Below are 13,799 nucleotides of genomic sequence, written 5' to 3' on the forward strand. Positions count from 1 at the left end.
TTGCATTTCCAATAATGGTTTTCTTCTTTCCATTTCATCTTGCTGCTTTTCTATTCAGGGGAGTATTCTCAACCTTCCTTTTAGAAGAAGTTTTGAACTGCTGAAATCTTTTAAGATTTGCCGGTCTGTGGAATTCTCTAGCTCTGCCGTTATTAGAAACAGCGGTCATGTGGCATAGGCTTCCCTAGATGGCAGCATTTGGCCATTCAGGATATTGTCTATTTCCTGGTACTCCTCCCTGTCCTGCACGATTGCTGCCGAGATATCAGCTGGAACCCCTCTGGAGGTTCTCTTGTGACTATGTTGCTTTCCTCCAGGCGCATTTTAAGTCACTGGGATGCTCATGAACTTTGTTGATTTGAATCAAACAGCTGCTGCTAGGTCTATTGGTATTCCACCTCCTTTGGACGCTGTGTAATTCCTGAATTCGCATAGATGATTCTTTCTTGGCTTTCAGCATGTTTCAGTCTGATTTTTCTGCAGATAACTTTTCAGACATTTTTTGTTTCTTTATCTCTTTCTTTTCCATCTGGGACTCTTATGAATCCTAGTCTTTCATGCCTTGTCTTACCCCAGGATTCAACAGCAATATTTACTTTGGTTTGCACTTGCTTTCCTATGTCTGCTTCTGACCGAGGGATTTCTGTTCCCCTGTCTTCACAGTCATTCACGCGTCCCTCTGCATTATCTAGTCTGCTTAGGACTGAAGTTTAGCCCTGATATTATCACATACATTGAGTTTTCTGATATTATTTGGCTCATCGTTTGACTTTCTCTTCCCCTTTTCTAGTATTCTGCCTTTTGTGATTCTGAAACACTGTTTTTCTTCACTGTTTCCCTCACCTCCGTTTTCAATACTTTCTCTGGATAGCGTTTTGCAGTCTAGTTGTTTGAAAGCTTATCTTTTGGGCCTTCAATCTCTTTGGAACTGAATATGGTACATCCTATTTTTTTACTGTACTTCTTCATATCTCCTGGTCAGGTAATATCAGGTATCTAATGTAAATTTCTAGGGCTTTGTTAAGTTAAAATTTCAGACCATTGGCTCTATGCAATTCCATGGGATTTCTGTGAGGACAAATTCTCCTAGACATTGATGCCATGTCCTGTTCCTGTGTGTGTTGTCTGGCATATCTCCAATTGCTGGTGTTGCCTTAGTTGTGATGAACACCCCGTAGTATTTCGATTAGCATAACCTCATTTTGATTACGCATATCTCGCAAAGGTGAAAGTGCACAGGACACTTCCTCTTGTGGAAATGAGGCTTCTAAAGTTTCTCAGCTGTGCATTCTGCTCTCTGTCAATTTGGAGTGTTTCCAAAACAGCAAACTGAGAGTGCGCTTGTGCTTTGTAGTGCCACGGGAATTTCCCAATGAAACCAGTTCTTCCCAAAACTTCTGTGTCTACAGAAACAGCAGTGGAAGCATATCTATGGATGTCACACATCAGGGCCTGCTGGAATCATCCCGCAGACCGACCTTGGTGTCCTCGGTGCCGTAATGTGTCGGTGCCATCCAAAATGTAGCATCCGCTTTTGGGAGATAATGCTGAAGGATATGCTCCCACTTCTCACGCTGTGGACTAGGACCACTCTTCTTTGTCCTCTCATCCTTGTGACACGGGTGCACGAAGGCAACCACAGAGATGTTGCGCATCCTGTGCCTCAAAACAATCCATAATCCCAGCCCAGGTTATGAAAGTAGCAGATCCTAAGGCTTTACATTCTGATTTCAAACCCAAGGCCCCCTGGATCCCTCAGACCAGATGCATGATATCTCTGATTCAGCCCCACACGTGCCCTATTGGCAACATGCCAAATTGGTCCCTGGTCCTGCAGATGCACTGGGTGTGGCCATGGGACCTATCGATACTCTCAACCACGTTCGCCAGTGTGGTTGCTTTATCATTGGGGTCACAGGTCGGTCTTTCTCTCTTGATAGGACCCACCACATCCCACAACGCACTCCAGATCCCTGAGATTCAGCGTGTGCCATCATCCGTAGCCCTATCCCTCACTGACCGCTGCCTCTGCTGCCTCAAATTTGGCAGCTCGGATCTTGGTCTCAGAATCAACTGTGGGGATATTTTGCGCTGGTTTCTTTGAGTTCTGTCAGCCAAGCATCTGCTGTGCACTCTTCTAACACTCAGCGCATCACCTTCAATCCCACGTCTCCTGTCTGCTTGAGAGTGTGCGTCCAAGTTAAACAGAGTTTCACCTTTGCTGCTCCATCACCAGGGGTCAGACCCTGCACTGGCTTCCATTCCCTGATTTTCCTTCTCCTGCTTCCAGGTATTCTGAGGCCTCATCCTGTCTTTGGAAGTAACAGACCTCTCTTCGGCTAGTGTCCTGTACCAAGGGCTGGGTGTGTGTATGTTTCCATTGCTGTGTACATGGGAGCGAGTGAGCGCAGTTTGCCCTGATCCTCTGCCAACTGGGCGTCGATGAATCAACACTTTCCAGATACATTTCACAGAAATGTGATTTTTGTTAAGCTCTTGGTTTCTATACAGCCGTGGCGGGAGGGATTGTCCGAAGACTCCAGTTTTGACATTGTTTTGATATCCCATTTGCAGTCTTTAAAAAGTTTAATAGAATTGATTTACATGTTTTGGGAGTTATACGAAAATGAAGTTAGTTTTTGAAACATACTAAATCGACCTAGAAGCCAGACTTGTCAATTTTGGTAACATATTGTCAGCTCTCAGGAAAACATAGACAGATAGAATGCAAACTAGCAGTCCAAACTGTTAAAGGGCTCATGTCAGCTCTTTACTGTTGAAGCCTCCGAAACCAACAGGAACCATGAAATACCTATTGGAAACATGAAATAACCCCCAACCTTGGATTCACTTGTGCATGTGGTGCCCTTTACTCCCAATGACACCTACTGGCCAATGTTGGCATTTCAAGGGCTAACATCCCTCTCTAGGAAAATACAGGAGAAAACAAACCAAATATATACATTTAGGATTAAATCCAAAATCACCTAGAGGCATTATAGCTATGAGAACCCTGCTGCAGCTATGCTAGGCTATTGAGAACCAGGTGTTCTTCTATCAGTGATGAGAACGCTTAATCGTCCAATCATGTTGGGTAAAGCAATTTAAGGCAACCAAGTCTACAACCCCATGATATAGTGCCCACGGGGGCTTGAATCAAGTGAAAGATGGTCCACAAAAGCTGTGTCTTTAATGTCATTGGCGACTTTTACGGTTCAGTTCACTATCTGACTTATACTATTTACCTATACTTTCTTGAAAAACTGAGGCCTAATACATATACAAGTTCAGTCAAAAATTCCCCTCACTTACCACACTCCCTTCACCCCAGAGAAGACATAAACCCAGCATTTTCTGAATCTAGCGGAAGGCCAACGTTTCTTTGTGTGAGCTAAGTATTCAATTCCTATCTATTTCAGTCGAGACTCTTTGACCTTTAGGAGTTCACTGTAGTTCACAGAGTGTGAAGCTGGAGGAACTCTGATCCTAGGAGGGGCTTGCTCTTCTCGTACTGGCTTCATTGCAGCTCAGGTACTGATCCTTCCAAGTGGATGCCTGAGTGGAGGGGAGGGAAGAGCAAGTGCTTGATAGCTAGGCCCAAACCTGGGAAAAAGGCTTACCTGGGCTTGGTGCATTTTGGTCTGAGTGGCTTGGAAATGCCCCTTGGGACGTGTGGATACTCACGACCTCTTCCAAGAACATGAGCGTTTTGATCATCTCTGCCATCTCTTCTCTTTTAGACGTCAGGGATCTTGGACCCGTACTTGGAGCAGAGAATCGAGGAACTTCCTCAAGTCCACGTTGGCACTCCGTATGTTTCTGCCAGTATCAGCGAGGTTCAATATGTCTCATGAATGTCTTGCGAGCCTGGCATCCTCTACAGCTGTCTCCAGGCCAGTATTCTCCATTGTAGCAGAACGTCTCTCATCAATGTGTTCGCATCTCTCCTCAATCCGTGCAGCCAGCTTTTTGGCCAGCTTCTCCTGGTGTCTCCCATAAAGTCGACTCCACCCTGACTGAGCAAGTCTGAAAGAACCTCACAGCCTCACCAGTAAGCTGATGACAGGCAGATCTTCCACTGTCTGCCCTTTCAGGTTCTGGAAACTGACCCGTGAACTCAGGTCTTTGGGCAGCAGCAGTATCTCGAACTTACACAGTTTCCCGGTCCAAAGACCTAAGTCAAGCTCCACACAGGTTTCCAGCCCCTCCATCACACTGATCCACCCACAGATCTCTGCCCGTTTACCTAGGATCCACCATTCACAACAAGCCTTGTGTTACACACCAACATTCCACCTGGAAATCAACCAGTAATTGCCATCCCCAATGATTGCTGCATCTTGTCATTGTTGGTTGAATGGCTGCATCCAACGAGTGGTTCCTAAGGTAAACGTGAATCTCCCCACTAGCATCCCATGGGCCTTTTTTCTTCCCTCATTCCTTTTGTTCGTTTCTGTATTCACAGCACAAACGGAGGGAAGTGTGTCCATTTTTAGTTGATGTTTTCACATGCCTTTAAACTTTCTAACAATTCACAGTACACAGAGACTCACTAAAGGAAACTTATTTTCCTATGATATCCATACACCCAGAATGCATATCTATCATTTGATTTCTGCTGAAACTTCCGCACTTTCAGGACATGGAACCATTTGTTTCATGGGGTCTGAAATTTCTAGGAATTAAACCAATCCTATAGTGCACTTCACTGTCTGTGTCTTTTGCTCTTAGTACACTTTTGCACAGCTAATTTTCTTTGTCATTGGCTAATTCCATTTCTTCTCGACGTAGGGTAAAATATGGCATTCATTCATTCTGTTGAAATACTTGCAAGTCTATATCACAAACTATGAATCCATTTTATTCCAAATCGTCATTTGATTTAAGTCACGATTTTCTCTTAGAAATCAATATTTACGAATATAAATGCACGCTTCTGAATTCCAAAAACAAGTGTGTTGAATACATGCAAGCCGCAATACAGGGTCGATGAGTGTTGAATGATCCTTGACTTCACCTTGGGTATTTTCTTTTGAATATTCTTGGTTCCCTTGTTACATGTCAGCCAACCGTACGCTTTTGATGCTAGTTTGTTTGTTTGTTTGATTATTTGTTTGTCTGCTTCCCGTTTGTTTTGCAGACGCATCAGACTATGCATCACTCCATTCACTTCAGAGAATCAACATAAGCTGATTCTCTTAATATAGTGCTTCCAATCACATATGATTTCCTGCTTCCCTCTCCATACTCGGGTTTTGATGTCCTCCTGGCCTTCTTCTAGTTTCTTCTTTGGAACTCATGCTCTTCTTGCATTTCCAATAATGCTTTTCTTCTTTCCAGTTAATCTTGCTCTTCTTCTATTCAGGGTAGATTTCTCAACCTTTCTTTTAGGATAAGTTTCTAACTGCTGAATTCTTTTAAGATTTGCCGGTCTGTGGAATTCTCTAGCTCTGCCGTTATTAGAAATGGCAGTCATGTGGCATAGACTACCCTAGATGGCAGCATTTTCCCTTTCAGGATATGGCCTATGTCCTGGCACTCCTCCCTGTCCTGCACGACTGCTGCCGAGATATCAGCTGAAACCCCTCTGGAAGTTCTCTGGTGACTATGTTTCTTTCCTCCAGGAGCATTTTAAGTCACTGGGATGCTCATGAACTTTGTTGATTTGAGTCACACAACTGCTGGGAGGTCTGTTGGGATTCCACCTCCTTTGGACGCTGTGTACTTCCTGAATTTGCATAGATGATTCTTTCCTCGCTTTCAGCAAGTTTCAGTCAGATTTTTCTACAGATATCTTTTCAGATATTTTTTGTTCCTTTATCTCTTGTTTTCCATTTGGGACTCTTATGAATCCTAGTCTTTCATGCCTTGTCTTACCCCAGGATTCAACAGCAATATTTTCATTGGTTTGCACTTGCTTTCCTTATTCTGCTTCTGACCGAGTGATTTCTGTTCCTCTGTCTTCACAGTCATTCACGCGTCCCTCTGCATTATCTAGTTTGCTTAGGACTGAATTTTAGCCCTGATATTATCTCATCCATTGAGTTTTCTGATATTATTTGGCTCGTCTTTAGACTTTCTCTTCCCCTTTTCTGGTATTCTGCCTTTTGTGATTCTGAGACACTGTTGTTCTTCAGTGTTTCCCTCACCTCCGTTTTCAATACTTGCTCTGGATAGCATTTTGCAGTCTAGTTGTTTGAAAGCTTATCTTTTGGGCCTTCAATCCGTTTTGAACTGAAAATGGTACTTCCTGTTTCTTTTACTGTACTTCTTCATCTCTACTGGTCAGGTAAAATCAGGTATCTAATGTAGATTTCTAGGGCTTTGTTAAGTGAAAATTTTAGACTCTTGGTTTCTACGCAATTCCATGGGATTTCTGTGAGGACAATTTCTCCTAGACATTGATGCCATGTCCTGTTCCTGTGTGTGTTGTCTGGTATATCTCCAATTGCTGGTGTTGCCTTAGTTGTGATGAACACCCCGTAGTATTTCGATTAGCATAACCTCATTTTGATTATGCTTATCTCGCAAAGGGGAAAGTGCACAGGACACTTCCTCTTGTGGAAATGATGCTTCTAAAATTTCTCAGCTCTGCATTCTGCTCTATGTCAATTTGGAGTGTTTCCAAAACAGCAAACTGAGAGTGCACTTGTGCTCTCTAGTGCCATTGGAAGTTCCCAATGAAACTATTTCTTCCCAGAGCTTGTCTGTCTACAGAAACACCAGTGGAAACATACCAGTGGATGTTATACATCAGGGTCTTCTGGAATGATCCTGCAGACCGACCTTGGTGTCTTTGGTGCTGTACCATGCCAGTGCCAACCAAAATTTATCATCTGCTTTTGGGAGATAGTGCTGAAGGAAATGCTTCATCTTCTCATGCTGTGGACTTGGACCACTCTTCCTTGTCCTCTCATGCTTGTGGCACGGGTGCACGAAGGCAACCACAGAGCTGTTGCGCATCCTGTGCCTCAAACCAAACCATAATCCCAGCCCAGGTTATGAATGTAGCAGTACTTCTCCCCAAAACAGAATATACATTCTTTTCCTGTGCACATGGTACATTTTCTAAGAATGATTATCTGCTCAGGCAAAGAAGAAGCCTCTATAAATTTAAGAAGATAAAAATTATTTTAAGCAACTTTTCTGAGTATAATACCATGAAACTTGAATTCAACCACTGAGTAACAGTGAGAAAATATGAAAGCATCTACATTAAAAAATGTGATTCTATACCAAGTGGGGGAGGTGATGAATTAAAAGAAGAAATTAAAAAATATCTTGACAAATATGACAAAACACTACACAAAGTCTATGGAATACAGTTAAATTAGGCTTAAGGAGGAAGTTCAAATTGACACGGCCCTCTTCAATGTATAAAAGGAATTACAAATAAATAATCTTACATTCTATGTAATCTAATCATGTAAAGATTAGTAAAAACACCACAAGTCAGCAGAAAGTGGGAAATAAGAAAGATCTAGGTAGAAAGAATTGAAATACAGATTAAAAAATAGAAAAAATCAATCAAACTTTTTTGAAATAGCAAACAAAATTGACAAAACTCTGGACAGACCCACCAACAAGAAAAGAGAGAGAACACAATTAACATAAGAAATGAAATGGAGAAACTGAAATGTGTACAACAAATTTGCATAATATCATAATTGAATACCATGAGCAAATGTTTGGAAACAGACTGGATAACCAGGAAATAATGGAGAAGTTTTTGGAAATATTCAGCCCACCTATATTGCATCAAGAAGTAATTAACCATTTGAACAGACTGATCACCAGAAATCGAATAGAATTATCAATAAAATAAAAAATCTCTGTATACAAAATCAGACCCAAATAGCTTCACTTCGGAATTTGAGCAAACATACAAAAAATAATACATATCTGTCCTCCTCAAACTTTTCCAAATGATTAATATAAAGAGAGTACTCCCAAACTCACACTGTAAGGCCAACTTCAATCTGATACCAAAACCAGACAAAGACAGTACCCCAAGGGAAATCTATAGGCAAATATCATTGATTAACATAAATGCAAATGTCCTTAAGAAATTATTACAAACAGAATCCAACAGCAGGTAAAAAAGATTATACACCATAGTCATGTTAGTTTCATCCCAGGAACAAAGGATGGTTTATCATACATAAATCAATCAATCAATTGTGATACACCATATCAACAACAGAGAGGACAAAAAACCACATGATCATCTCAGTAGATGCAGAGAAAGCATTTGATAAAATTTAACACCTATTTGCAATAAAAGTTCTTATCACAGTGGGAATTGAGGGACCACATCTCAACATAATAAAAGCTAATTATGACAAATATATCCAGCAAAATACTCAATTGTGGAAATCTGAAACCTTCCCACAAAATCCTTAGACAAGACAAGGTTGCCCATTCTCACAATTTCAATTCAATATTGTCTTGGAATTCCTAGCCACAACGATCAGGCAAGAAAAAGAATTTAAATGTTCAGACTGGCAAAGAAGAGGTAAATTTTCACCATATGCACACATGACACTATATATAGAAAAATATAAAAGCTTCACAAAAAATTACTTAGGCTAAAAAATGAACTGGGCAATGTACCCAGAGTAAAGTACAAATACCAATTGCATTTCTTTACACTATCATTGAATCAACAGGAAAAAAAACTCTAGAAACAACCACTTTAATAACTGCAATGAAAATAATAAAGTGCTTAAGAATAAATATGACCAGAGAAGTGAATTAATTATACATGGAGAACTAGAAAACATTGATTGAGGAAATCAAAAAACATTTGAAGAATTGAAAAGATACCCAATGGTCTTGTAATGGAATAAACAATATGGTTAAAATGGTCACAATGCACAAGGCAATCCACAGACTTATTGTGATTTCCTATCAAATTATGCAAAATATTTCTTTTAAGGACTGAAACAAATGATGCTAAGATTTACATAGAGTCATAAATGATCCATAATTTCCAAAGCACTATTAAAGAAAAAGAAAGGGGATGGAGGAATAAACCACCAGGTCTCCTTACACTGTTGCAGAGCTACAGTAATCAAAATGACAAGATATTCGTACAGGAACAGGTATTTGGACCAATGGAACAGAATAGAGAGCCCAGGAATAAATCTAAAGGCCTATGTTCAAGTAATCTTTGACAGAGTAGCCAAGAATATAACAGAGAAAAGACAATCTCTTCACCAACTGGTGTTGGGAAAACTGGATAGCAGCATCAGAGCAATGGATTTAGAACACTCCTTCACTCCATACACAAGAATAAACTCAAAATGGCTTGAAGGCTTAAATGTAAGGCAAGACACAGAAAATCTCCTAGAAGAAAACATAGGTAAAATACTCTGAGATAAATCTCAGCAATGATATCCTAGAACAGCCTACCCAGGTAATGGATGTAAGAGCAAAATTAATTAATGGTACCTAATTAAACTTATAAGCTTTTGCACAGCAAAGGGAACCATAAACAAAGCAAAATGAAAACCTACAGGATTAAAGAAAATTTTTAGAAATGATGCAACTGACAAAGCCTTAATATCCAAAATATAAGACTTCATACAACCTAATTATAATAAAAAAAAACAAGAGACCCAATCTGACAATGGGCAGAAGCCCTAAACAAGCAATTCTCCAATAGAGATATACACATGCCACACAGATATATGAAAAAAAAATTGCTCACTGTCATTATCACAGAAGGGCAACTTTAAACTATAATGAAGTATCACCTCACAATAGTCACAACGGCCATCATTCAAAAATCCACAAGCAATAAATGCTGCGGAAGCTGTGGAGAAAGGGAACCCTCCTACACTGATGGAAGGAATGCAGTTTGGTGCAGTCATTGTGGAAACCAGGGTGGGGATTCCTCAAAAGAATAAAAATAGACTTAACGTATGATCCAACAATCCCACTTCTGGGTATGTATCAAAGAGAATTCTAATTCATAAAGACACCTGCACCCCAATGTTCTTAGCTATATACAACAACCACGACATGGAAGTAACCTAATTGTCCAACAACAGATGACAGTATTCAGAAGTTATGCCGTATTTACACAATGGAAAAATATTCTGCAATAAAAAATGATAAAACAATGACATTTGCAGCAAAATGTATGTCCCCAATAAGTGTCATTCTAATTGAAGTAAGCCAGAAAGAGAAAGAAAAATAATACATGACATGAATCATGTGGATCCTTAAAAAAAATTGGATGAGAACACAATGATTTCATCTACAAAACTGAAGCACACTCGCAGATCTACTAAACAATTTTATGATTACTGTGGAAAGGGGCTGTGAGAGGATATATTTGGGAGCTGTAGATTTATAAATGTTATTCACTATATATAAAAATAGATTTTTTCAAAATTTCTTGTGTATGACACAGGGCAGTAAGTTACATATCTTGAAGAATCATTTAATAGGCCCACAAATGTATGCATGTACGGGAACACAGTGCTATACATCACAGATTGACACATAGTAAATGGCAGTATTTCAATGATGAATAAATATGTAAATATATACCTAACTAACTAACTAAGTAACTAACTAACTAACTAAATAAATAATATCTAAATAAAAACTATTTAGTAGTAAATGATATACAAAGATTCACACTACTTAACTTTTAACTTCAAGAATCTAGGAGAAAACAGAAAGAATAAAGAAGAAAATTGAATGAATGTGAGTAAGGAAATTAACAAGAGAAACATTTGAAAAGATAAAAAAAAACCTAAGTCTGTTTCTTTTAAACATAAATCGGACAAATTTTAGGTTGGCTAAGGAAATAAAGACTCAAATAAAATTATAAATAAAAGAGAAGATTTTACCACTGATGTTATAGAGATGCAAAGCTTCATTAGAAATTAACACAAGCCAACGATTTCAATGACTTAGAACAAAAGACAAATATCCAGTAACATATGTCTTCCAATGCTGAATCAAGAAGCAATAAGAAACTTAAATAGAGCAAAAGTGTTTATGAGTAAATCAATAATCCAAACTTCCCAAACCAGAAAAATTTACAAGACGATTTTACTGGTGAATTCTGTCATACATTTCAAGACAATATTTCACCATTTCTTCCCCAAATCTTCTGAGAATTTGAAAGGGGTGAAAGATTACAAACATGTTTTATGATGCCAGCTTTATTTGCATAAAAATGGTAGAAAGGACATTATATGCAAAATATAGAATATTATCCCTGATGAACATATGTGCCAAAATTCTCAAAAATCACAAGCAAAATGAATTCAACAACACATTTAATGTATCATAAACATACATGACTAAAGGGATTTATCCCTGGGTTTAAAGATTCTTCAAAATATTCAAATCAATAAAGGTGACATGCCAAACTAATAGAATGAGAAATAAAACTCACATAATCATCTCAATAAGTGAGGAAAGAGCATTGTATATAATGCAACATACTTTAAAGATACTCCCAACAAATTAAATTTACCCTGTCAGTGACACGATATCATATACACCCAAACACTGTGTGGAGAGAAGTGAAGTAGTTCTCTGTTTATTGACTCTTAGAAGAAGGGTTTATATAGGACATGCACAATGCCTCACATATCATCTAAGTTATAACAATGTTAATAATCTTAAGCTGTGTATGTACCCATTCTCCTGCAGTAAACACAGGATGTTAAATGATCAAGGATTGTTTTAAAGTTCATCACGGAACTTCATTAAGTAGGCCATCTCTTATCCAGCCGGCTGTGCCTGTCTTAGGTTGTCCTCCATTGAGGATCTTACCCAGCATATTCTATCAAGCCATCCATCCTTGATACATAGAGTAGGCCATATATTACCCAGCCTGGATATATGACATTCCTCACAGATTGTTTATCAGTTCAGCCCATGGGCTTATTCTCTAGAGCCTTCAGACAGGGGCCTAGAAACCCAAAATCCCTTGACAGAAAAATGGATGAAGAAAATTTCATGTATATATGCAATGGAAACAATACTTTGCAATCCTATCAACAGTTTCCATGGTGTACTTTCTCTCCACAATCTCACCCACATCTATTTCTTTTCTTTTGATGAGAGCCTTCTGACAAGTTTGAGGTCTTGCCTCATTTTTGGTTTATGACTTTCCTAATAATTTATAACTCTGAACATATTTTCATGTGTCATTTAGCCAAATATGTTTTCTACAGAAAATTGATTCAGATCTATCTATTCAGTTCCTATGGACTTTTTTTTAGTTGCATTGTTGAGTCTTTTTTGTTATTGTTGTGGGGTCAGTGTTTGCCATATATTTTGGATATTAACACTAGATTGGAAAATATCACTTGAAAATATACTCTCCCATTCTGTTTGTTGACTTTTCATTTTATTGATCATTTCTTCTGCAGTGCAAATCTGTTTAGAGTGATACAATCATATTTTATTTGATTAGCTTCTGCTTCCCTTGCCATGGAGACATATGTTGAATCATATTAAGTCCAATGTCAGAGTGTACTTCTTATATTTTACTCTAGGATTCTTTGCTTTCAGGATTTATGTTTTATACGCCCAGGTGTGGGATTGCTGTGTCAAATGATAGGTCTATTTTTATTATTTAAAGGAACTTCCATACAGTTTCCAAAGTGGTTTCACCAATTTTCATTCCCACCAACAGCGTTGGAGAGTCCCTATTTCTCCACAACCACCCCAGTCTGTATTATTTGTAGACATTTGGATGACATCACTTCTCAATATTGGGAGGTAAAACATTATTCTATTTTTGTGTTGCCTTTGTATTATGATTAGCAATGTGAGCATGTTTTTCTTTTCCTGTTTGTCATCTGTGTGTCTTCTTTAGAGAATTGTCTTCTCATTTTCTAGCTGAGGTATTTGTAGATTTTTGAAATAGAGTTGTATGAAAGATGTGTGTATTTTTGAAATTAGCCGCTTGTTGATTGTATTGTTTCCTAATGTTTTCTCCCATTTGGAAATTCATCTTTTCATTTTGTTTACTTTGCTGTATAGAAGCATTCAAATTTATTTAGGACCGTTTTGTTTATTTTGTTTTTATTGTTTTCAGCTTGGGAGAGTGACATAAGAAAATTTTTCTACAATTTATGTCTTGTTTTCTCTATGTTAGTTTCCAGGAGTTTTATTGTGTCATGTTTTAGATTCAGATATTTAAATCATTTTGAGTTTATTTTTGTACAGTTTGAGGGAGTGTCCTAATTTCATTGATTTACATGTAGCTTTCTAGCTTTCTCAACATCCCTTGCTGAAAAATGTCTTAAATTCATTGTATATTTTTATTTCCTTTGTCATAGTTTAGTTCACCATACGTGTGATGTCTTATTTCTGTCTCTGTGTTCCATTCCAGTGATATAGATGTTTGGTTGTTTTCCAGCATTGTGCTGTTATGATTACAGTATTTTTGTAATATAGTCTGAGATCTGGGAGGGTTATTGGTCATGCCTCCATCTTTGTTCTTATTCCTCATGTTTCTTTTGCAATTCTGGTTCTTTTGCAGTTCCATACAAATCATAGGACTCTTTTTAGTTCTGTGGAAAATATCACGTATTTTGATCAGTATCAATTTATATCTGTAGACATAGTGTGTAGTATGTATATTTTAACAATATAAATTCCTCTAAACTAAGACATTGAGATTTCTTTCCATTTACTTGCATCATCTTCAAATTTCTTTATCAGTGTTCTAATCATTTTACTATGTTGGTTTTTTCATAGGTTTTTCATTTTTTGGTCTGATTCATATAGATCTTTTAAAATTATGGAATATTTCATTG

The 13,799-nt window shown here is 38.2% G+C and overlaps 1 long non-coding RNA gene across 1 annotated transcript in view; it reads left to right on the top strand.

Moving 5' to 3' along the window:
- The window catches only part of LOC140690615 (uncharacterized), a 38,858-nt gene extending 34,883 nt beyond the window's left edge, over nt 1–3,975 (top strand). Inside the window, exons 2-3 of the long non-coding RNA XR_012065905.1 lie at nt 3,420–3,531; nt 3,741–3,975. This is a non-coding gene — a long non-coding RNA (uncharacterized lncRNA). The remainder of the gene's footprint in view (nt 1–3,419; nt 3,532–3,740) is intronic.
- Nucleotides 3,976–13,799: the final 9,824 nt, after the last annotated feature.

This window comes from Vicugna pacos, chromosome 31, assembly GCF_048564905.1.
Source record: "Vicugna pacos chromosome 31, VicPac4, whole genome shotgun sequence".
NCBI classification, from domain to species: Eukaryota; Metazoa; Chordata; class Mammalia; order Artiodactyla; family Camelidae; genus Vicugna; species Vicugna pacos.